The following is a 24805-nucleotide window of genomic DNA, read 5'->3' on the forward strand; positions in this document are numbered from 1 at the left end:
GAGGGTGAGGAAAGTGCCCTTTTTGAAAAATAAACAGGAAAATGACCAGGAAGGACATTTTGAAGCAACAATGGGATCTCTTTATGACTATACACCTTTGTACTTTTAATAATTGGGGCCATTGTTACAGTACACATTCCCCTAAGTGAGATTATTGGGTAAACAATACAGTTTCAGATATTCGTATAAACGTCTTATTTTCCAAAAAACTCTTCCTTTATTCTACAGAGTAAAAATTACTGTATGTAAGCAAGAAATCAAGCAAACAAGCAAAAAATAAAAGTCAGGAAGGGTGATAAGAAGGAAACATAAAAGAACTCATTTACCATCTACATCTATGCTCCAAGCATGCTAAGAATTATACACATTTAAACAAATTAATCCTCGTGGCAAATTTAATACCATTCTCACTGCATAGATAAGAATCGACGTCTTAGAAAAGCTACTCAATGTGCCACAAAGCATACAGTTCACATGTCAGAGCCAGGAAGCCATCCAAGTATACCTGAAAACCAGGCACTCTGGCCCCATCTCAAAAACCATTATGCCATGATGCTCAAATTCTTTAATTTCTGAAAAGGAGAAAGAGTGTGAGAACATTTTTAACTTCCAAAAAAGATGTCCGAAATTACTAGATATCTTATGAGTGGAATCCTAATTTGGACTAATTTTCTAATATAGCTATCCTAAGAAGTCTGGTAACTGGGCTCAAACGAAAGGATTCTTTCATTTCTTACAGGACTCAGACAGGCACATTTTTACAATGGCCTCCCCAAGACAGTAACCCTCCTCTGGCACCTCCCCAAGAGTCATTAGAGAATCCCGGAGCCGCCAGTACCTCCTCTCAAAAGACCTGCCAGCCCAGCAGAAGCAGTACTAATGAGACTCTGCCACCGTGTAGCAGATGCTGGTGATTCACAGGAAAGAGGGGCCATGTCTGGCTGTGACTCTCCTTCCTGCTGCAAACATTAAGCCGAACCAAATAAAACTGATGACAAAACTCAAAGAGAAAATGTCAGGGGTCAGAAGTGGCCACAGAAACCACCGTAGAACCCAATTAAAAGCTGGTATTTTCCGGCTTTGCTTGTGACAGGTGTTTTTGCCTGCCTGCATCCCTCCTTCCTTTCCCTGGGGTGATGAGACATAAACCAGCAGAGTGGAAAACAGTGCCCCAAGAAAGGAACTGTTCTAGAATTCACAGTAGCAGGTGCACAGCAATTTAGGAGTAATTAAGATATTCTAAGAGAAAACAGCCTTCTGTCATGTAAACTAGAAGGAGATGGGGACATGATAACTTCAGTTTCAGACACTTTATTTGTAAGGGAGACATATGGCTGTCGCCTTGCAGCCATGCGGGGAATCCCAAGCGGAGTGTCTAAAGATCACTCGTGTGGGGTCTGGTCCTCCACGTTCCAAGTCCAGAAACTACATTTTGTCTACTTATTCAGAGACTCAGGGGCTGCCATGCTCCCTGGCTTAGAAGATCCCAAAACACAAACCAGAATGTCAAGGTGTGCTGGGTGTTTTTCATTTCTAATATTGTTGTTTGGATTCTTTCATTTATAATAGACACATTTTTCTGTTAGTTATTGGGCTATTATCAGGGAGCCGTCCTGTGTCGGTTAGCGGTTGCTGTGGAGGAAGGATGCCCAAACTCAGAGGCTGAAAACCATCAGAATTTGGTTTTGCTCACATATCTAGGGTCGCAGGGCAGCTCAGCTGATCTCTCCTGGGCTCGCTCAGGGTCTCATGCTCACCTGGTGCTTGGGCCACAGGCTGGCTGATGTAACATACGTCTAGCACAGCCTGGCGATCGGCCAGGACGGTGTGAGTAAATGAGTTTTGTTTCTCATCACTGAGCAAGTTGGCCTGGCCGTGTTTCCATGGTGGCTGTGCAATGCAATATTCAGCGAAATGTTAAGAGAGAGAGAGAGAGAGATAAAGTACTTAAGGCCTCTTGAGAATCTAGGCTCAGAAGAGGCACATCACAGGGCACCGGGTTGGCTCAGCCGGTTGTGTCGGGCTCTTGGTTCCCTGGGTCTGGCTCTGTATTGACAGCATGGTGTCTTCTTGGGGTTCTCTCTCTCTATTCACATGAGCACACACACTCTTTTTCTCAAAATAAATAAATAAACTTAAAAACAGCTGGCACGTCATGACTTCCACCACATTCTATCAGCCAAATCAAGTCACAAGCCAGCCAATATTCGAGGGGTTAAGAAGTCTCTACCTATTGACAAGCTGAGTTGCCGGGTCACATACAAGCAATAATTACAGCTATTTTGGCATTAACCTTTCATGCCTCCCTCTGTGGGGCTCTTAAAAATTGAATTCATAAGCAGAGGTCACTTGATGAAAACAAACTGAAGGGTGCCTGGGTGGCTCAGTCGGTTAAGCGCCCAACTTCAGCTCAGGTCATGACCTTGTGGTTCTTGAGTTCGAGTCCCCATCAGGCTCTCTGCTGTCAGCACAGAGCCCACATCAGATCCTCTGTCCCCCTCTCACTGCCCCTCCCCTGCTTGCTCATGCTCCCTCTCTCTCAAAAAAATAAAATAAGCATTAAAAAAAATCAAATATAATTGGATACGACTTAGGGGTTATTTCACCTAGGCTTCCAAACACTCTGATGAACTATACTTGCTCCAAACCCAGAAGGTACCCAACACTAGATTGCCTCTTTCCCTCTCCTACCCACACCACCCCCCACCACCCCATACCACCTCCTACACACCCTAAATGTCCATTTGTAGCTGTTCTCTCATAGTGCATTCTTTCTATAGATGCCTGCCACCAAACCCTTCCATTATGCATTGCTTTTTGCCGGTTTCACTCTTTTTTTTTTTTTTATAATTTTTTTTTTCAACGTTTTTTATTTATTTTTTGGACAGAGAGAGACAGAGCATGAACGGGGGAGGGGCAGAGAGAGAGGGAGACACAGAATCGGAAACAGGCTCCAGGCTCCGAGCCATCAGCCCAGAGCCCGACGCGGGGCTCGAACTCACGGACCGCGAGATCGTGACCTGGCTGAAGTCGGACGCTTAACCGACTGCGCCACCCAGGCGCCCCTCGGTTTCACTCTTATGGTGGCATCTGTTTCCACGTAGTAGATTTACGTCTGGCAGCCTCTGCAGTAACTACTATGTCTGGTTTTTAGTTCATAAAAATTTAATTGCTGCTGAAGCTGTTTCAGGAAGAGATAGAGGAAGACACTGTCTCTTCCTCTCCTGCCCCCTACTCAGGAGCAGAAAGGCAAGGGCACTTGCAAAATCTGGGAGGAGAGAGAACCCTTTTCTCTTCCGTCAGCTATCGCTGTAATAACCAGAAATTTATGGCTCTGTGGTTATTATCCAAGTGGGGGAGCCCAAACATCTGTGGGCCACACAGGTTTACTGCATTCACGGGAACACTTTCTGAAGTATCCTGGAAATGAAACCTAGTTCTTTTGCAGAAATTCAAGGAGCCCGAACTCTGTTAGAGTAAATTAGCACTGAGATATTCAACATGGCTTCAAAATGCGTCTTTCTGTGGAGATGAAGTTTCTAGGTCGCTATTCCATTACACAATGCCCTCCTTATGAGAGCCCAAGGGAGAAATTTCTCTCTGCTCTCAGAATGGGAAACAGCTGGGCTGTTTAATACTTGGAGTGATTTTGTGGTGGCTGTTATTACAGATATTATGGATCATGTATGTGACGGCCGTCTCTTTTTTGGGCATTTTAACATCAAAGCAGAGACTCAGCTCTAGAAACTCTATAGGACCTTTTGGTAGGAATATTAGATATTAACCTCACACTTAACTTTGCTTTATCTTTCCTAGCTCTGTAGACTCTCTGTTTTGCCTTCCTCACTCAATTATTTTTGTTTATTTTGTCCTATTTAAGATACTTATTAAGCAGACTTAAATACTTTTTAGAGCCTAAGAGAATAAATAAGCAAACAAATGCCAGTTTCTCAAGAAAGCTGTAACCTTTCTGAATACTTAAAAGAATTCTTCAATTTTATCTATCTTGATGGAACTCTAGTCTTTTCGATTTCAGATACTGTGGTCTGAGTTTATCGTACTTCTCAATGGTTCGTTATCATTTTTTAATCTAAGAAGAACCCTCTCATTTTCTTCCTTCCTTCCTTCCTTCCTTCCTTCCTTCCTTCCTTCCTTCCTTCCTTCCTTCCTTCCTTCCTTCCTTCCTTCCTTCCTTCCCTTTTCTTCCCCTGACATTCTTCATCTGCCCCTGGGCAACCATTTCAATAATGCAACCCCTTTTGTTACTTTGTGTTCTTATAAAACATATGGTTTAAAAAAAATTTTTTTAAGTAAAAAAATAAAAAAAATAAAAAATAAAAATAAAATAAAAAAATAAAACATATGGCTTTACATGCATGAGTCTTAATGGCATGCAACCATTGTTGCTTTTATTGTTATAAACCTGTTTCCTTTTTCATTCAGTACATCTTGTGTGTACTTCTCTCTAAAGAGCATGAACTCAGGACACTCTGCCATCCACTCCCCAAGTTGCCTCCAACACCCAACACCGAAAGTATGCCTTGAGGGCAATCCTCATACCCAGAGTGAACATATTTTAGGGTGACAAGGGTGCTATGAGTAATTTCACCAGGACAGCAGGTGTGCCCTGTGATCGTCCCAGGGGAGCTGAAATGCCTCGTCACCTTATTCAGACAGGACCCTTAGGAACTCCATGAGAATCCCTTTTTGATATGTACCAACAGTGGATTTGCTGGGTCAGGAAGTACTCATAGACCTCATCTGCTCTTACCACCAGAGTCCCATGCAGGATTTCTACACCAGTTTACATTCCCATCAGCAGTGTGTGAGGGCCCCAATGCTCCCATATCCCCACCAACACTGGCCTTATCCTGGTTTTGCCAGTCTGGCACATGTCAACAGATACCTCATTGTCAACTTACATCTTTCTGGCAACTAATACGTTTGACCATCTCTTCATATTCTTGTTAGCTTTTTCTACTTTTTCCTTTCTGTGAATTTTGATTTGTATCTTGGCCCCTTTTCCATTGGGGTTACTGATTTGCAGAAGATGATAAGTTTTCCAAAACGAGCACACATTTCTTTGTCTTCTTAAACTGTATGACCAGCATGATTATTCTTTCTTGCAGAACCAGGGTCACATGATGTTGAGCATATGTAATGCTGGGGTTATTAGACACTATGAAACAGAGTTAAATAGGCACCAACAGATTGCAATGGACTGAATGGTGCCCCACCCCCAACATTTCATATATCGAAGTCCTAAGCCCCGGCGTGACTGTACTGGGAAATGCGGCCTTTAAGAAGATAATTAATGTTAAGTGAGGTCCTAAGTGTGGGGCCCAAATTCACCAAGGCTTGTGTTCTTGTAACAAGAGACAGGTAGTAGGTGGCATGTACATAGAAAAATTTACTTTAGGTGGACTTCCAAGTCAGATACTGGAAAAACTATTCAACTCATTTAAACCACTTACCTCTTTGGTCAGTCGGAAGCATCAGAACTTGTTGTTTGATGCATGGAATGGTTTATAAAAATTAACCAGTTGTTGGGGCGCCTGGGTGGCGCAGTCGGTTAAGCGTCCGACTTCAGCCAGGTCACGATCTCGCGGTCCGTGAGTTCGAGCCCCGCGTCGGGCTCTGGGCTGATGGCTCGGAGCCTGGAGCCTGTTTCCGATTCTGTGTCTCCCTCTCTCTCTGCCCCTCCCCCATTCATGCTCTGTCTCTCTCTGTCCCAAAAATAAATTAAAAAAAAAAAAAAAAAAAAAAAAAAAATTAACCAGTTGCATTTCTAGGAAACTGTTCAAGATATGGACTGTTTTCAGCAATCAGGTATTTCTTCCTCTGAAAATATTAGGAATTCCCCTTCCTTCCTTCCTTCCTTCCTCATTTTCCAAAGTGATGTCCTCCTCTGATATCACCAACTTCCCTAGAGGAAAATACATGCGGCTCAGACACCTGTGTTGTTTTTAAAAATGTTTTGCTTCTGGGGCGCCTGGGTGGCTCAGTTGGTTAAGCGTTCAGCTCAGGTCACAATCTCGCGGACCGTGAGTTCGAGCCCCGCGTCGGGGTCTGGGCTGATGGCTCAGAGCCTGGAGCCTGCCTTCGGTTCTGTGTCTCCCTCTCTCTCTGCCCCTCCCCCGTTCATGCTCTGTCTCTCTCTGTCTCAAAAATAAATAAATGTTAAAAAAATGTTTTGCTTCTGCTATGTACAATGTCTAAAGATACTGGAGGGTCTATGATTTTTCCAAATGGGAAGAATTTGTCCTAGGTCCTATGGAATGGTTTCAGGGACCCTGCTAATGATTCTACTGCTTAATTGTACATTATCTGCAACATACCTAATCCGAACACTGTGATCAGTTCCCACAAATGTGCAGGCAACTAGCTGCAAGCTGCCACCATCAACTCCACTAGAAATTATTTACAATACCTGATGGAACACCATGTGGCTGCATTCTACAGACCTGGGCTTATCCCGCTGGACTATTCCCCATGAGACTTCACCTCTCCAAGGTACCAAACCTTCTACAGAACTCCTTCCACTAGAAATTATTTACAATACCTGATGGAACACCATGTGGCTGCATTCTACAGACCTGGGCTTATCCCGCTGGACTATTCCCCATGAGACTTCACCTCTCCAAGGTACCAAACCTTCTACAGAACTCCTTTGAAGTCCTAATGCATGTTCTGTGTTCCATAGAAGTGAAGAGAACATGGGCGCCTGGGTGGCTCAGTCGGTTAAGCGTCCAACTTCAGCTCAGGTCATGATCTCATGGTTGATGAGATCGAGACCCACGTTGGGCTCTGTACTGACAGCTCAGAGCCTGGAGCCTGCTTTGGATTCTGCGTCTCCCTCTGTCTCTGCCCCTCCCCAACCTGTGCTCTGTCTCTAATAATACACATATACATATATATATGTAACACATATATATAAATACATATATGTATTTAATATACATATATATATATATATATGTATTTTTAAAAAGTTAACAGAACTTGGCCCAACTTTTACTAAATGGTCCCCTCCTCCATGACCACCTTCATCATTCCCACTCTTCATTGGAGAGCTGACTTCTGGTCCTTTGGTGGGGGCAGAGAGGGTACACTCCCTGTATCTTCAGATACCCAAAGGACTGTTTATCTTTTCCCCATCATAGTATTGCTTTTTCCTTTTTATTTCTCTTTGCCAATGTATTTCTTTTTTACTGTTATTACAATATTTGCTGCTTACAACCACTCTCCTTTCCCTGTCTGCCACTCTCATTTGTGTACTTTTACTTTCTCTTCTCTTTTCTATCTCCTTCTCCTATTGCTTCTTTCATGCTCCCTGGCTTTGGCTGAGCAGAGCTTCCATTCATTCTCAGTTTGGCCCTATGGGGCATGTCTCCTTCTGTCCCTAAAATTGCCTGGAGAAGCTGTGTGCACGCACACACAAACATCTGCACACGTACGCGCATTTTCCTGGAGCGAGGACTGTGGCAGACCCTATGGATTATCTACGCCCCCGACGATTCCCAATTCCCTATGCCCTTGACTTCCAGTGCCACACAGGCCGAGAAGCTGAAAATTTTCAGTTTGCTACCTCTCCTTGGTTTGCCCAACGAGAAGGAAAATACCCTTTGTTGAATGAAAAGCAAAGACTCACTAGGAGAACACCCTTTGCTCTTCATTCTTTCCTGTGATTCTTGCCTGGAATGTAGATTGTAAAGCACGGTCATAAGCAGCCAGCTGGCAAACATGAGGCTGTGAGCCTGAGAATGAAGGCCTGTACATGAGGCACAAGAGCGGAAAGTTGGAAAGAGCTTTAAGTCTCTGATGGTAACCTTGAGCCACCATCCCAGCTCTGGACAGTCCACCTCCAGACATATTCTTACATGTTTTGAAATACACACATACATACACACACATACACACACACACACACACACGCCATTTTAAAAAGAAGACGTAAAAATATCAAGATAAATTCTAAAATTTTTCTTCCTGTTCCCAGATCGATTGCTTTGTAGATGCCCTAGAGGCAAGCATCCTATTTTGAAGACCTCTGTTGAATAACCAGGGCATTGCTATTAACAGAGATCAGCAAAAGTTAAACCAGCAATGATGTAGGAGTGGGGGCAGTGTGTGTGTGTGTGGGGGGGACACCTGAATGAGTATAGTCTAAGATAGGGTGGTAGTGTTATAGGTCATTTGTGTTTTATATGTAAATGGCTGGAAGGATGTACGTAGCTGATGGTGACAGCTTTAAACTATTTTGTGTTTGTAGCTCTCTACATCAGCCATGTATTAATTTGCATTAAGAAAAACAAAGAAAAGGAAATGTTATTTTAAATATCCCAGTAGTTCAGGGCGCCCGGGTGGCTCAGTCGGTTGAGCGACCAACTCTTGGTTTTGGTTCTGGTTATGATCTCACGGTTTGTGAGATGGAGTGACACATCAGGCTCTGTACTGACAGTGTGGAGCCTGCTGGGGATTCTCTCTCTCCCTCCCCCCTGTCTTCCCCCTCCCCTGCTTGGTGCGCTCTTTCTCTCTCTCTCAAAATAAACAAACTTTTAAAATAAATAAATAAATAAATAAATATCCCAATGGTTCAATACAGGTCCCTCCCTCCCAAAATTTCCTTTTTCCTTCCAGGTGGCCCTGTCATGGTGTGGAGTGTCTACCAATCCTGCCGAGACATTCTCCAGGGCCACCCTTGCTGGTAAGGACAGCCAGGCAGGTGTGGTGGGGAGGACTAGAGAGGAGGGCTCACTGCAGGTGGCCTCCAGCCTGCTCTGGGGGGCGGGGGGTGGAATGAAAAAAAGGAACACCCAGCGGAGCATCACCCTTGCTGACGAGACCACCTTGCCCTGTATCAGTGGGGTTTTCCCCACATTTCATTCTACTTATCACAGACTTGTCCCAATTCCTAGTCTGTCACAGGATGATGGGCACTTAGCCCTGGAGCACCATCTAGTCTGCTCCTGCCTTTCCAGAGACTTAAAGAGCAAGTGCTGAAAGTTAAGGGTATGTCCAAGGTCCAAGAAGTCACATTGGCAGCAGAGTGGGGATCAGAACCCATTTGGTGGCTAACCAGCACCATCACTACCACCCTGACTGCCTTGGGGAATCCTTCTTACAGGCTGGGCATTGCCCTGGGTGCCATCTACATCATCTCTTAACCTTCTAAAAGCCCTACAAGGTTGATGTTGTCTTCTCTGTTTTACAGTTTAAGAAACTAAGGCTCAGACAGATCATGTGGATTTCCAAGGCTAAAACAAAGCAGAACCAGGAGTGGAACCCAGTTCTTTCTAGCCCTTTCTACCACTTCAGCTGACTCAAAACAGTGTTTGTGTGTGATCTCTTACACATATGCCTACAAAGCAGTTTCCCAGAATTCCTCTAGAGGGGTCTTCAGCTATTGGGGTCTCAGGAAATCCATCTCAGGGCCACCTCCCTCTCCCCTTCGGTGCAAAGAATGCTTCCTGAATGAGCCTCTTCTCTCGGCAGCTGGTGATACTTGATTTGATTAACACCCGGGGACCCATCACCAGACATAAAGATGATGTCTAATTAATTGCTTACATTAAAGAGCTGGCATTTCCTGCATTCGGTTCACACTTCCAGCTTCAATCATGTTTTCGTTTCAGCAATAATATTTACATGATTAGCAAATAGTCGATTCATACTCCAGTGTGGACCTAAGCTGTGTGTGGGGCTTCCCTAAGCAGATGTCCTTGACAGGTGTAAAGAAATAGGCTTTTTATTCACAGCAAGAGCCACAAGCAAGCTCTTCTGCTTGTTTTTAAATAAAAAATCATGCTCGGATCAACAAATATTCATTGAGCAGTGACCTATTCTGTGTCAGTCATCCCATTTCCAAGGCCCCTCAGGGGCCAAAAAGAAGCACACTCACTAAGAAGTCACATTACACTTAACTGTGTTTTCTTTTTGTTCCAAGTTCTAGATGCATAAATTAGGGAAAGCCACTCTGCATCAGACATCTGAAGCTTCAACAGGCATTTTCTGGCCTCTCCTGAGATCTTATCAGGCAAGAAGCAGGGGAGTTTGAGATGTGAAATGACTCCCAGGATGTGAATGGGGATCAAACTGAAAAGAAATGATGCGTCACCAGGCTATCCTATGCAGTATCTTTAATCAGAACATGGAAATGACGCAGAAAAGCAAGATTCTATCTTCAGACAGCAGGAGATTAGAAGGGCTAAGGCAGCATTTTGGACGACAAAGTTCTTGACAAGGGGTCGAATTCTAACATCATGAAAGTGAGTAGGAACAGATGCCCCAGAACCACCAAAAGCAGTACCACCCAGGGAAGATGTGGCTTCATGGAAGAGGCTTGACTGCAATCAGCTACAAGCTCAACAAAGGCAAGAGCGTGATGTGTGCCCCGAATCACTAATACGTCCATCTGACTGCATTTTATGAAGTATCTACACTTAGGATTGGGTGAGCCCTGCTCTAATTTTCCCTGGCCCTCCCACAATTATGCAGTGTATTCAACCTAAGGAGGTTGACCATACATCATATTGTTCTAATCAGGACACTGATTTAGAATGAAAGGGATTGCAGGTGTAAATTAAGCCTGGAAAATAGGCATCAGTGAAGAATCCTGGACAAACTGGGGTCCATGTTACCTAGTGGTAGCTAACTGACTTCCAACAGAAGAGACTTTCTGAGAGCCTATCTGGCTGTACCCATCAGTTTCTGGTTCACATGCCTACTTATTTTTTGAAAAATTCCACGAAGATAGCAATACGTCCAGTGAAACCCAGCTTCTTTTCTTTGAAAGTGTTATTATTGTGTAAATATATGGTGGCAGCTCTCTTTTGAGAGAGAACTTATTTTTTTCAAGTTTGCTACACAAGGATCTGTGTTTCCCTCGGCCCCCTCTGTAGTTATATGTTTTATATATGCTTTTTCAGGGGACTATTAAGAGGAGAATTCTATCCAGTATTCTCCTTCGTACAAACCAACACAAACACCCTATTACACTGAATGTAAGACACCAATGGTTATAAGATGTATCACTATTATCTGCCATTAAGGAAAAGAAAAAAGACTCCTCCAATTCAATTATACTCCAAACTCCTTCACATCCAGCTCTCCTGGGTCACCTTTCAACTCACAATTGGCATGTAGCTCCCATTTTCCATATGATATTTATATCTGTGTCATCAAGAGCATCATGAATGAAGCATTTCTATAAAAAAAAAACTTTCCACTATTTTCTCCAGAATTTTCTTCCAAACAAGTAACACTTGATCTGAAGATTTGATGTTGTTACTTTTTTTATCTAACTAGCAAATGACAACAGTAGGTTTTCAGACAACAACCAGGATTTTATTCTTTCTTCAGATAGTACTTGTTTGCTGACTGAAATTCTGAGGGACACTGTCCCATTCTGCCACCATGGAGAACAACCAAATCTGTTCTGCATGGACAATGACAACTATATCCCAAATGGCACTGGGCCAACAGATGCCTGGGATTTTACAATGTGAAGTCTGGATGTTATGGAATAAAATACAGTAACTCAGTCTGCCTGTGCCCTTATGTCCCGGGTTATACCCTTTCCCTGATCATCCCCAGTCTGCTTTCCCAGCTGGCTGTGATAACCTCTCTTCTTCTTTATGGTAAGATTCTCCTCAAGACTTCTCCTGAGTTTATGCCCAACCTTTACACCCAAACTTTTTACTCTGGAACTCTTCCTAATCTTTTCATTTCAGCTAGCTTTCTGTTTTATGCCCATCAACTGATGCAAGACAAAGCAAAAATGGAAAGGTCAACCAAGATTTTCCATCTCAAAAAAAGACCTGCTTCATCTTTTTTTTTTTTAATGCTTATTTATATTTGATAGAGAGAGAGAGGCAGAACTTGAGTCAGGGAGGGGAAGAGAGAAAGGGAGATGCAAAATTCGAAACAGCTCCAGGCTCTGAGCTGTCAGCACAGAGACCAACATGGGGCTCGAACCCACAAACAATGAGATCAAGACCTGAGCCAAAGTCGGATGCTCAACGGACTGAGCCCCCCAGGCACCCCTGCTTCATCTCTGTTTTTACGAAGAAAAGCCACAGCTTGAGAGTAGAGAGGTAGTTCTTAGTTCTGGCTGTGAAGTAAAATAACTTGTAACAATGTTTTAAGAGTAGATTCCAGTGGGCTATCCCAAGACCCACTGACTCAGACTCGAAGGGTTGGGAGCAGAACTGTATTTAAAAAGAGTTCCACAGATTGATGAGATATGTCATGTAGGTTGTGAACCATTATGAGGAGGAGAACATTAGGCACTTTTCAGTTTATGCAGGGACAAGTCTACTGACATCCACCAACACAAATGTGCAGTCAAGAAGACCCAACTCTAAGTGTGCAGGAGGAAACAATTTCTATGGATGGACCCCAATTCTATTCAAAGCATAATATTCACAGCATCCTGTACTCAACATGATTAAACCAAGGGATAGGAAGGATATTGCAAATGACTCGGCATGGGATGGACACATCACAGTAAAGGCAGGAAATAAAGGATGAGATTTTCTTTTTTCAACCTTCCAACAACCCCAAATGCTGCCTGGTCTGAGGCCATAAGGAAGGTGACCTCATCCTTTGTTCTCAGGCCACAACTTTATAGGCCCATTTTAGGAAAAAACAACCTGAGCATAATTCTGGTTCTCTGATGGGGAGACAGTCTGTAGCCTTAGAGTGGAAGGTTGTACTGATGAGGGCCTCTCCCCCAGAAAATATGCAAATCTCTGCACTAAAGGACTCAGGAAGAGGTGTTTATGGCTATGGGAGGGACACTCTCCCCTTACCTCCATTTTTAGCAAATGTTCTTCTGAATTCTAGGTAAGGTATTACCCCTTCTCGTCTGGGGTAAGTAAATACCCAGTGATTCCACTCTTAGATCTATGGTTTCTACACTGTGCCAGGGAATGCACAATGCAGTTTCCACACCAAAGCCCAGACCACCCTTGACCTCTTAGATCTGGGGACCTCTTGCTTATAACCAAGAAAGAGTCTGAGACTCTGTTCCTGTGAATTTCAGCCCAAAGCAGGGGCTGAAAGCAAGAACACAAGAGGCACACATCATTGCAAATCAGTGCTAACGGTTGACATAAATATTTACACTGTACTTACTCTCTTGCTACTACATGAAACACGCAATGTGTGGCAGGCCCTTTATCCACATTATCTCATTTCATCCTCACCATAACCCATGAAGTAGGCTGCATGGTCCACCCCAGTGACAGAAACAGACCCAACTTAAGCCACACCCCCAGGGTCATGCAACAAACAAGGGCTGAATTTAGGAATTAATCCCAGATCTGACCCCCAAGTTGAAGGTCTCTCAAACACTGGTTGTGTTGGAAAGGCAGTGAGGGAGAAGTAATATGGACTGATGGATGGGTAGATGGATAAATATATTGTAAATACATAAAGACACATTTAACAATAGAGTCTATTATACAAGCTAGGTGGTTGTTATATGGGTATTCAGTGAGTGATTCTTGCTGTTTTGTATGTCTGAAAAAGTTTGAAATAAAGCTTTGGAGAAAGAAAAGCAGTGAGGGAATCAAAGCCATGCCAATTAAACATTCTTTCAAGGATGTGTCTCATGCTTCTCTAATTATGTGTTTTGGAATTTTAAATTTAGTTTGACAAATATGTATTGAAGCTCTATTATGTACCAGGCCCCAAAATACCTGGCAGCTTAAAATGCTACACGAACAGCAGGTGCCGTGAGGACACAAGACGGAACCCTCCTGGGTTCACACTCAGCAGCTGACACTGACCCAGTCTGCCACCCGAGGCCAACTTCGATAAAGGGCCATAATCAATGTGTAAAGTGCCAAAGGAACACAAGGATGGAAATGTGGCTGGGAACAAATGACATCTGAATTGTACCTTGGGAGAACACGGAAGTCAAAAGATCTGAACAGTGTATTTACTCAAAACACTTCTGTCCCCAAACATGCGTTTTTTTTTCCCTCCACACCAACCAATTCTCTGATACCACCTGGATGTCCCACAATACAATTCACTTCTTTTTTTTTTTAAAGTTCATTTACTTATTTTGAGGGGGGGGGTGCAGAGAATCCCAAGCAGGCTCCATGCTGTTAGCATAGAGCATGACACAGGACTCCATCCCATGAACCGTGAGGTCATGACCTTAAAATCAAGAGTCAACACTTAACCGACTGAGTCACCCAGGCGCCCCCGAATTCACTTCTGACACTGTGTGGACTTATCCAGAGCCCACAGGTTAAGGGCTCAATCTCACAAGACTGTCCTCACTTCAGAGGCCGATGGAAGGTTGTAAGGTCTTTGTTACCATGCCAGTGGCACTTGTGAGCACTGGGGATTCTTTCTAACGCCTGCACACTGGGCTGGCGCATTCGATTCCCACAGGTTCCTTGGACACCTGTACCTTGGATGCCACTTTGCCGTTTCTGTTCTGGGAGTTGGCAGTCTCCTTGAGCCCTATAGGAAAGGGAAGGCGACCCAAAGCCTCTGGGGTTTCTGTACCTACTGCTTTCCTCCCCGCACAAAGCCTCTTTCCACAGGAAGGAGGGGCTCCCAACTTCCAGGAGCTTTCTCTGTCGCTCCTCTTCCCCACCACTTTCTTTCCTTCCCCCTCACCTCCCTACCAACAACTAGGAGCTCCACCTCACCTGCATCGAGATGTCTCCCCACCTCCCTGCCTGCACACCTGCAAACCTTCAGGTTCTACCAGAGGCCAGCTTTGCTCCAACTCATCTCAACTACTAAGTGCCCTTAGGGTCTTAGCTTTGGAAAATCATAAGACTTCCCTCCCCCCCATTCTTTGGTAAAACTCCGTTTTTACCCATACAGTAAATGATGCCTATATAGGACCTGTGGGTGCAGTTGGGGGGGGGGGGGAGGCAGAAGCAACAGCAACTGCCAGAGCGGGAGCATCAGTGAAGATCTTAAAAATGTCATTCCATCAGTGTTCTTACCGCCGCCTTTAAATTTGGCTCATCCCTTGAGCAAAGAAGGAAAGGCTCACTCCACACCCTTCTTCCTGCTCTTGAGTCTCAGGAGAATTTCACTGCCACGTGACCTGCTCTAGACTAGAGGTTGAATCCCAAGGTGACTTGAATTCCTAAAGAAGCTGAGCCTCACACCTTGAGAGCTGCCTCGGTCTTAGTTACTGCTGACTCTCCAGAGGTTTTCTCAAAAAATGCAGAAGAAGCCCAAAGCTGCTAATCACCAAAGCATAAAACAGTTTAGAAATATAATTATTTATTTATGTTCAGTGTATGGCTGGTGTGCCCGTGTGTTCTTTAGACAATTATAACACAAGATCCTTAATGTGGGGCCATGTACTTCCCGAGTTTCCTGTACCAGTAATCACCAAGGGGATTCACTATTTCCCATACTGCTACCTGTCCACGTGTGGCTTGTCTCTTGCCTGTGGCATGCCTTTGACTAGATCCTTTCTTTGGTTTTAGTTCTCTCTCTGGTTCATGTGACAGTCTTGTGTGTCAACCATGAGGTCCAAAGGAGAAATAACTTGTCAGTTAAAAAAAAAAAGCCAAAAATGCAGATGTTTGAAGAAAATATTAACTGGATTCTTTTCTCCAACAACTACTCACCCCAAATGAGGACTCTATATTAAAAAGGCTCCTGGTTTAGGGGCGCCTGGGTGGCTCAGTCGATTGAACGTCCAACTTCGGCTCAGGTCATGATCTCACTGTTTGTGGGTTGGAGCCCCGCGTTGGGCTCTGTGCTGACAGCTCAGAGCCTGGAGTCTGCTTCGGATTCTCTGTCTCCCTCTCTCTCTGCCCCTCCACTGCTTATGCTCTCTGTCTCAAAAATAAAAATAAAAACATTAACATATAATAATAAAAAAATAAAAAGCCTCCTGGTTTGAAGTCGATAAATACCCATAAGGCCTATCTCCTACTATACACCCATATAGGTAGGAGCCAGAGATGTCTCTCCCCGTTTAGCAGAAAGAAACTTTCCTGATCACAAATTAAAACTCTCCCTTTTGGCTGTACATTTATCAGCAGACTTGCTCACAATGGTCTTATTAATGATGACTGGGAACAATAAATCATTTCCTCCTACTACAAAGGCTGCTCAAATTAGTTCAAAATGGCAGACCTCCTGTTGAAATGAACCTTCCCTGAGTCAATGATGTTTCTTGGAAAAAGGTATAAGAGGAAGGTTTGCAGTGGGGTGGGACCCACATTTCTAGGATTTAAAGGGGAATATTTAGCAGCATGTGGCTTCATCGCCTTACATATTTTTTTAATGTTTATTTATTTTTGAGAGACAGAGACAGAGCATGAGTCAGGGAGAGGCAGAGAGAGAGGGAGACACAGAATCTGAAGCAGGTTCCAGGCTCTGAGCTGTCAGCACAGAGCCCAATGCGGGACTCGAACTCACAAACGGCGAGATCATGACCTGAGCCAAAGTCAGATGCTGAACAAACTGACCAGGAACCCCTATATATGTTCTTTTTGAATTTTTTTTAAATGTTCATTTATTTTTGAGACAGAGCAAGTGGGGGAGGGGTAGAGAGAGAGGGAGATAGAGAATCCAAAGCAGGCTCCATATGGTCAGCACAGAGCCCGATGTGGGGCTTGAACTCACAAACCGTGAGATAATGACCCGAGTTGAAATTAAGAGTTGGATGCTTAACCAACTGAACCACACAGGCACCCCTATGTTCTTAAACAATATCCAGAAGAAATATTGACCCAAAATGTATTGAATTCTTGTTTATTTTCACCCCAAGAGTTGAATACTGATTATTCCTTTAAGCTTTTATTATTCAATGAAAATAATACAAATACACAGAGCATACGTGTGCTCAACACCATACCCTCTCTATTCTTCCTTTTCCTCAGTAATAGAGGAAGCTTCCTTTTATTTCAAGAATACAAATTTAGATCATATGACCAATAAATTCTAACTTGATGTAAATAATACATTGATTGGGCTTTGCAGTTCTGACAACAATAAATCACCAAGAGCTCAAGCAGTGATCATTTTGAATTAGATCCAGAAATCTATCTATTTAACTTGGTAGTCTTCTCCACTGCCTTCTTGGTACTGGACAAAATGCCCAAGAAATTTCCCTTGCAACATCCTCCTCCACGAATAATGCAGATACTTGCAAAAACTATCCCTCACCTAAAAAGACATTTTGGGAAGCACATGAAGTATTTTAAACTCAGGCAACATTCAGACCTGTTAAGTATTTTTCAACTCCTCTGAAGACTTCAATAAAGCAAGAAGAATCCATATGCCTCACTCCATCAGCCTGACTTAAAGGAGTACGAGGCAAGAATCATCCACATGCAGAGTTAAACAATGCAATTTTCCAAGTATACACCTGCTGTGAGAATCAGTAACTTCTTCTCAAACCAGCAAATTGGTTTCAAGTATTTGGTTCACTGGTTCCATCCAACAACCACGGATAAGAGGCCACCTCCGGAGTGAAAGAGAAGGGGGTGATGAATCCTGGCAAAATGTGTTCTCATCAGAATTCCTGTGCTTTTTACTGCACGGATGGTATTTGCAAAACTCTTTGGAAAGAACACTGGGTTTAATTTCAGGCAATCCTCTTTGCTGAAATTTTCACAAAAAGCTTTTGCAGAGTGTTCTATGATCTCATTTCAGGAAAACAACTCGTGCTGTGGAGCTTTCTATAATGTGGTATTTTGTGGATTTTAGATTTTTCTTAACGTTGCAGCCAGATTATTCTTTCAAAAATAAAAGTGATAGTCTCTAGAAAGGTGTATCTGAAGTAACTGGCCCTTCTCCTGAGCCATGCACTCTGGGAATATTTGTCAGAAAACCTGGTTCTTGAATTAAGAGAATATCTGTGTCCCTTACTCTCAGGCAAGAAGTCTGTGTTTTCTCTTTTCTCCCTTCCTGCCTTGACATTCCCCAAGCACCATGCACCTTCCTCTTCAGCCAACAATATCTAGTATCACTTCCACAAACTGACTTCACTCTCCTGCTCTCTGAGGGCTTCTGGGCCAATCCCTGCACCTTGGGAAATGCCTTCCCTTTTCTTCCTCTTAGGATAAAATGCTCATGTGGAAACTCGAGCCCAAAGTACAACTACTTCTGTGGTCAAGAGCAAAGAAAGGTCTTTGTCAAGCAGGGTCTTCTGCTTAAGAGGACACACTTTCAAAGGGGACATACACAAGAGGAAAGGGGACCTATCCTAGCCAGTCCTCCCAACCGGTTATGAGCAACTTAATCCCGTGGATGGTCCCCAGACCCGCCCTCCATTCCCATCTGCCTATCCCACACTTACCACGAAAATGGCCGACCTTAGAACATGTCTCTCAGAACATCTTGCCTCCACTAGTAACTGGAGTCCTCTTTCCTTCATATTGCCTGTGTCCCTCTCAAGACACACAGAAGCTTAGGAGATTTCAGGACCTAAAACTACGGTTTTAGAGACACTATGGGTTAACCAGGCCTTTATGGGCTGGCCTACGAGTCCTACTAACATGAATTATATTTTAGGTACTGATAACCTTATACTCCTACTTGTAAAGGGAGCTTAGAGTTAATAATGTTGTTCATCACTAGCCCAGTATCTAAGAGAAACTGAGTTACAAACAACTGAATTATGGAAAACAAGTCTTTGGAAAAAAAATGAGAAAATTGGACTGTTTTGGGGTTTGCTTGCTTTTTCTTTCTTTTCCTCTTTCACATATGTATTCATTCATTAAATATTCATCGATCACCCTCTCAGGGGCCAGGATCAAAGCAGAGACTCCCTGCCCTTGTGGGGCTTACAGCCTACAACAGAGACACAACAAAACAAGGAGAAAAAAGGAAAAGGGAAACTGTATCTAGGGCATGTGGTAGAAAGGATGGGCACACAGTACTCTGCTAGGAGTAACAGGTCTAGTCAGAGAAGCCAAGGAAGGCAGAAAGGAAGGTTCCAATAGAGAGTACAATATGTGCAAAGGCCCCATAGCCGAAGAAGACTGGTGGGGCCAGGAAATAAATGGAAGCCCACGAGGAACACAGACAGGGAGGGGAGTGGGGGCCATATGAGGCTGATAGCTGGACAGCCAGTGTCCCTTACAGGGCTTTGTGGGGCAGAGCAAAAGAAAGCCTCTCCAAGTCTTACCTTGAGGAGGTGACACATCAGTTGGGCATGTTTAGCAGGCTACTCTAGTCACAGTGTGGAGAAACAATGGTGCCAAGACTGGCTTCTGGCAGTCCACTTACAGAAGGTCATGGCATGAGTCCTTACGAGAAATAATGGCCGCTCAGAGTGGACTGAGACAGACCAAGAGACCACTAAGTGGGAAAAGAGACAGGATTTGGCAGTGGGTTGGATAGGAGGGCTGAAGTTTGGGAAGCACAGAGGAATGACTCTTGGGTTTCTTGTGTGTCAATTTGGGCTTTGGCTGTATCATTGACTACTGTCTATGATTTTAGGCACTTTCTGTTTTTCTCACCTCATGTTTTTCACCTTGAAGGAAAAACTTCCTGCTACTTCAAAACTAACAACGCACAGAAGCCCCTCAGCATTATCCTACCGATCCCCTCAAATCTGTTTTTAATATAGACAATTCCCAAATGATTTGTTTATAGTTTTTAATTTTTTTCCATGTTTATTTTTGAGACAGACACACACACACACACACACACACACACACACACACACACACAGAGTGTGAGTGGGGGAGGGACAGAGAGACAGGAAGACACAGCATCCGAAGCAGGTTCCAGGCTCCAAGCCGTCAGCACAGAGCCCGACGCGAGGCTCAAACTCATGGACCGTGAGATCATGACACGAGCTGAAGTCAGACACCTAACTGACTGAGCCACCCAGGTGCCCCTCTGTTAATAGTTTTTAAACTAAATTTGGTCTCTCCCCTTTATCTGGTTTCTCTACATGGTGTGGTTTCCTTCACTGAAATGGGAAATCTGAAATTTTGATATAGTGGTGGAGGATCTTTAGTCACAAATAATTCAATCCAACTCGGACCAACTTTAACACAAAAATAAATTTACTAAGAACACAATTGCATCTCAAGGCATCAAATGGGAACTGCAACCAAGACTCAGAGGCAAACTGAACCTGTCCAGAATTTCTCTCCATATTGTCTGCTCTTCTCAACACAGTGGTTTCAGACTTTGAGCATGTAACTTGAGCTTTCTCCAACCTTCAATCCGTACGACCGTTCTGCGCCAGTCCCCATATTTACATGCTCTGCGTTTTGCCACAGAGACTGACCCTCAGTCCCTCACTGTCTCAATTCCAAATCTCCAGGATGGGAATGGAGCCAACGATGGTCAGGTGTTTGACCCTGGCCAATGAACTATGGCTGGGGGTGGGTGGGTGCAGGAATTCGGAGAAGAAACAGCCAATGCCAATTCTGAGTTCACAGAGAAGGGAGAATTGTTACAGACTTGGCAGACACCCCATATAGAGGAGGAGAGAAACAATAGCTCCTTTACTTCAATAAACATGTATTGAGCGCCAACCATGTTCCATGATCAGTCCAGGCCTGTGGATACAAAAATAAGTGCAGCAAGTTCCTTCTTTAAGCAGCATAACACCCAGCACTGCCTGTGACACCTTGGCCTCTACTTATATGTGATCACTTACCTACAGCACATGCCTAAAAACCCACAGCGTACTACAGAGAACCAACACGTATGGCATTCATACCGTGCAACCAACACTTAGCTCTCCTCTTGCCGCACGCCAAAACTTTTGCAGACAGCGGGGCGAAGCTACAAAATTTTATTTCCAGTTGCTGACAGATGCCAGCAAGTGGGCAGGAAATAAAATGCAAAACCTATAATGCAGATAACGGTGGCCGTTCTATCTACCATCATTCGTCAGTCTTCAAGGTAAAACGTATCTACCTGTACACTCACCAGGAGAAAAAAATGTTCACCGAACATCTACAACGCTTCAGACAAGTTTCCAGAGAGGCCCATGCAGCCAGAGCAGGCAGCACATCCGACCCCGAGGCCAAAGACCTGGAGCCTGGACACACCAGCTGTGGGACCCAAGGTGGGTTGTGCACTTGTAAAGTGAGGCTCACACCTACCTCTCAGGGTCAGCGTCGGGTAGCAGGAACGAAAAGGAAGAGTCTGAAGGGAGAAAATGATGCACTGAGAAGGCAGTCCGGATGCAATAGGAGTTACAAGCAAGAGTGTGGAAGTAGGAACCCACAAGGATCGCAGGGAGGCTGGGAGATGGGACTGAAAGAGAGGATTTGCAAACGGGAGGCGGGGAAGTAAGGAAGAGCAGGAGTAGATGGACACGGGCCAGGCAGCATGAAGATTCCTTCCAGACCTGCGCGGGATGACCAGACAGCTAACGTACAGCTTAAGCCCCAGTGTTCCCTGACACGAGACGTGCCCCTCGCCTTGCAGACATAGTTGTACAGAATCCTGCCTTTTCGTACACATCAGAAAAAAAAGCTACCTAGTTATTATAGTACCTGTCACCTACAAAGAAAAGAGAACATGAGTCCCTTCAGCTTCCTTATCCAGCAGTTTCCCCTCCATTCTATGCCTCTCAATCCCCTGTTTTATGTTTCCTTTTCACGGTAAGCTTAGATTCAGATTAGCAGCCTCTCTAGAAAGTTTTCATCTCTTCAGTGTGTCTTCTATATTTGTCCTCTAGCAGATCTTATTTTTGCATTTGCAGATTTTACTAAATCCCCACTCATTTGTATGAGCATGTATTTTAAGTTTATTTATTTATTTTGAGAGAGAGAGAGACAGAGAGAGCGTGCGCACGGGGGAGGGGCAGAGAGAGGGAGAGAGAATCCCAAGCAGGCTCCATGCCCAGCACGAAGGTCCATGTGGAACTCAATCTCATGACCCTTCGATCACAACCAGAGCTGAAATCAAGAGTCCATCGGTTGAACCACCCAGGCGCCCCAAGACTACAGGCATTTTAAATCCACGGTATTATTTTCAAGTCTCCTATTGCTGTCTCAATGTGATTCCAAATACAAAACAGATAATAACAAGCTACTTTTAATTTAAGAAGTAATCACAGCATCACAAAAAAAAATACTTCTGTTTTCAGAATTCATTCCCTTTTATTTAGGACATGCATTCTCAGCGATGGGGATAGGGCCACAGAGGGGTGAAATTGGTTCTTCTGACACACACGCGCGCGCGCGCACACACACACACACACACACACCTTGCATATCATAGTGGCTGTGGCTCTCAACCCTATCGGACTTCATAGATACCCAGCATACCTGTAGTATTAACATGTCATGATGGGAGGAAGTAATTAGGGGGAACAATGTCTAAAAAGACACTTCAGTGGGAAAATGAAAAAAAATTTTAAGGTAAGGAAAACAATTTAGAATGAACCTGTACTTGCACAGTACCTGAGTTTACAGAAGAGTTAAATACAGTTTTTCATTTGATCTCCACAAACACCAGGTGAATCGAGTGCTATTAACCTCTTTTCCAGACATGTTAATTGATCATCAGAGGTTACTTCCTAATTGTGTGACTTTGGTGGCAAAGTCACCCCCTCCATCTATGACAGTACAGCATATACATCCTTTTAAAGCAGAAACACAGTTACCTACACTATCGGCACTTGGGGCAGGATAATTCCTGGTTATGGGGGGTGTTCTGTGTACTCTAGGGTATGCGACAGCACCCATGGCCTCTGCCCAGTTGATACCAGTAACACCCCCTTCACTACCACCCCCTCCATCAGTTGGAACAACCAAAGATGTGTCCAGACATTGCCAAATGTCCCCTGGGGAATGAGGTGAGGGGAATCACTCCTGGCTGAGAATCACTGACTTAAAGCCTACTTAAAGGGAGACTACCATCTACGGTTTTTTAATTCATATGTGGTGTCATGATAACTAATAGCTATTGAGCATCGCTGGTCACCAGGCACTTCCTATGTATTGGCTCATTAAATGCTCCCAACAGCTCGGTGGGGTACATACTAGCCTCACGCCTGTCTCGCAAAGAAGATAAACTTAGCCCAGAAAGACTGCAGTTAGTAAACTATAAAGCTAGGATATATAAATGTTGGCCTTTTATTTATCACAAAGAAGTACTTGGCCGGGGGCATCTGGGTGGCTCAGTCAGTTAAGCCTCTGACTCTTGATTTCGGCTCAGGTCATGATCTCACGGTTTAAGTTCGAGCTCAGCGTTAGGCTCTGCGCTGACAGCATGAAACCTGCTTGGGACTCTCTCTCCCTCTCTCTCTGCCCCTTCCCTGTGTTCTCTCTCCCTCAGAATAAATAAATAAATAAACATTAAAAAAACAAAAAGACTTGAACATGTAACCCAACTGTAACTATTTTATTCATACAAAATAATCTACATTGTGATTATGACTATTAGGTTGATTGAATTTATTTATTTATTTTTTTTTAAAAACGTTTTTTTAATTTATTTTTGGGACAGAGAGAGACAAAGCATGAACCAGGGAGGGGCAGAGAGAAAGGGAGACACAGAATCGGAAACAGGCTCCAGGCTCCGAGCCATCAGCCCAGAGCCTGACGCGGGGCTCGAACTCACGGACCGCGAGATCGTGACCTGGCTGAAGTCGGACGCTTAACCGACTGTGCCACCCAGGCGCCCCTAGGTTGATTGAATTTAAACTCAGGTCTAAGCACTAACAACCACGTCTGCTTCAGACACAAAATGCCCTCAGCCATTCTCCTCAATTCTGCATTACTTCCTCTTTGATGTCCTGTTTTACATACAGGTGTAAGTTTCTTGTAGGTGCTTTTTTTTTTTTTATTCATTCACTTTTAATCTACTCTTAATAAGCTCAAAAGGAAACCCTAGCAAAAACATGTCCAACATAAGGGTGGATATGTTAATACATGAATTTTTTAAGTTATAGCCTTATGTTTAGGATCCCGTTGTTATAAAAGTGTGTGTATATTGTAGTCATACTTAAACACACATACAGAAAAAAGACTGGAAATGCACATCTCATCTTAGTAGGATGTCTCTATGGGAAGTAAGATAACAAGCATTTTTGTCTTTTTGTTTATCTGGCTTTTCAATCTTTTCTACGATAAGTACATTTAAAAATCATACAAGTAATGGGGCACCTGGGTGGCTCAGTCAGTTGAGGGTCTGGCTCTTGATTTCAGCTCAGGTCACAATCTCACAGTTTGAGTTCAAGCCCCACATTGGGCTCTGAGCTAACATTGAGGGGCCTGCTTGGGATTCTCCCTCTCTCTGCCCCTCCCCTGCTTGCACACACACACTCTCTCTCTCTCTCAAAATAAGTAAACTTTACTTAAAAAATCATATAAGTAATCATTTCTTAAAGGATGATTGGATCAGTTAAGTGTTTAAGAGTTTAAAGGGTAGAAAAAAAGTTTTATGTTACACGAGGTCCCTAAATTCAAACTGCTTACAGAGTAACAAAGAAGGAATACCATGCCCATAGATGATCAGAGACAAGACCAGTTGGTTCTCAAAACCAATTCTATAATAAGACTGAATGATAACTTTTTCAAATGTTCAAGGATAACAAAATTCTAAGAGAGAATGTAAAGTTCTTTACCTTTACATCTTCCCTAAATCTTAGATATCTGCTTCTGCTTGTTTCCAGTTAGATTATAAAAAGGTGAAATATGAACAAATGAATGGACAGCAAAATTTAGACACCTGAGTAGCTTAAAGTACTTATTTGGTGAGATAGGTAATCACATGCATATTTTTTTTCATGACTTCCCAATACTCTGATAGCTAAGAGTTAAGCAAGATTGGATTCCAGGGAGGGCCCTGTACCTGATTTTTCTTTTTTTTTTAAAAATTT

General features: G+C 43.6%; 2 long non-coding RNA genes across 22 annotated transcripts in view; both read right to left on the minus strand.

Annotated features, from left to right (window-relative positions):
• LOC131492120 (uncharacterized) overlaps positions 1 to 5546 on the minus strand; it is an 80033-nt gene extending 74487 nt beyond the window's left edge. For 18 of the 19 annotated variants that reach the window (XR_009251880.1, XR_009251875.1, XR_009251864.1 and 15 more), the window contains exons 1-3: positions 5475 to 5546; positions 4923 to 5179; positions 1694 to 1890 (exon numbers count right to left, since the gene is read on the minus strand). This is a non-coding gene — a long non-coding RNA (uncharacterized LOC131492120). The remainder of the gene's footprint in view (positions 1 to 1693; positions 1891 to 4922; positions 5180 to 5474) is intronic. The other variant, XR_009251868.1, reaches the window with a different exon arrangement.
• A 336-nt stretch (positions 5547 to 5882) lies between these two features.
• LOC131492122 (uncharacterized) overlaps positions 5883 to 24805 on the minus strand; it is a 76635-nt gene continuing 57712 nt past the window's right edge. For all 3 annotated transcript variants that reach the window (XR_009251882.1, XR_009251883.1, XR_009251884.1), the window contains 2 exons: positions 15618 to 15831; positions 5883 to 5926 (listed from right to left, as the gene is read on the minus strand). This is a non-coding gene — a long non-coding RNA (uncharacterized LOC131492122). The remainder of the gene's footprint in view (positions 5927 to 15617; positions 15832 to 24805) is intronic.

The sequence above is a fragment of the Neofelis nebulosa genome, chromosome 12 (genome assembly GCF_028018385.1).
Source record: "Neofelis nebulosa isolate mNeoNeb1 chromosome 12, mNeoNeb1.pri, whole genome shotgun sequence".
Classification (NCBI taxonomy): Eukaryota; Metazoa; Chordata; class Mammalia; order Carnivora; family Felidae; genus Neofelis; species Neofelis nebulosa.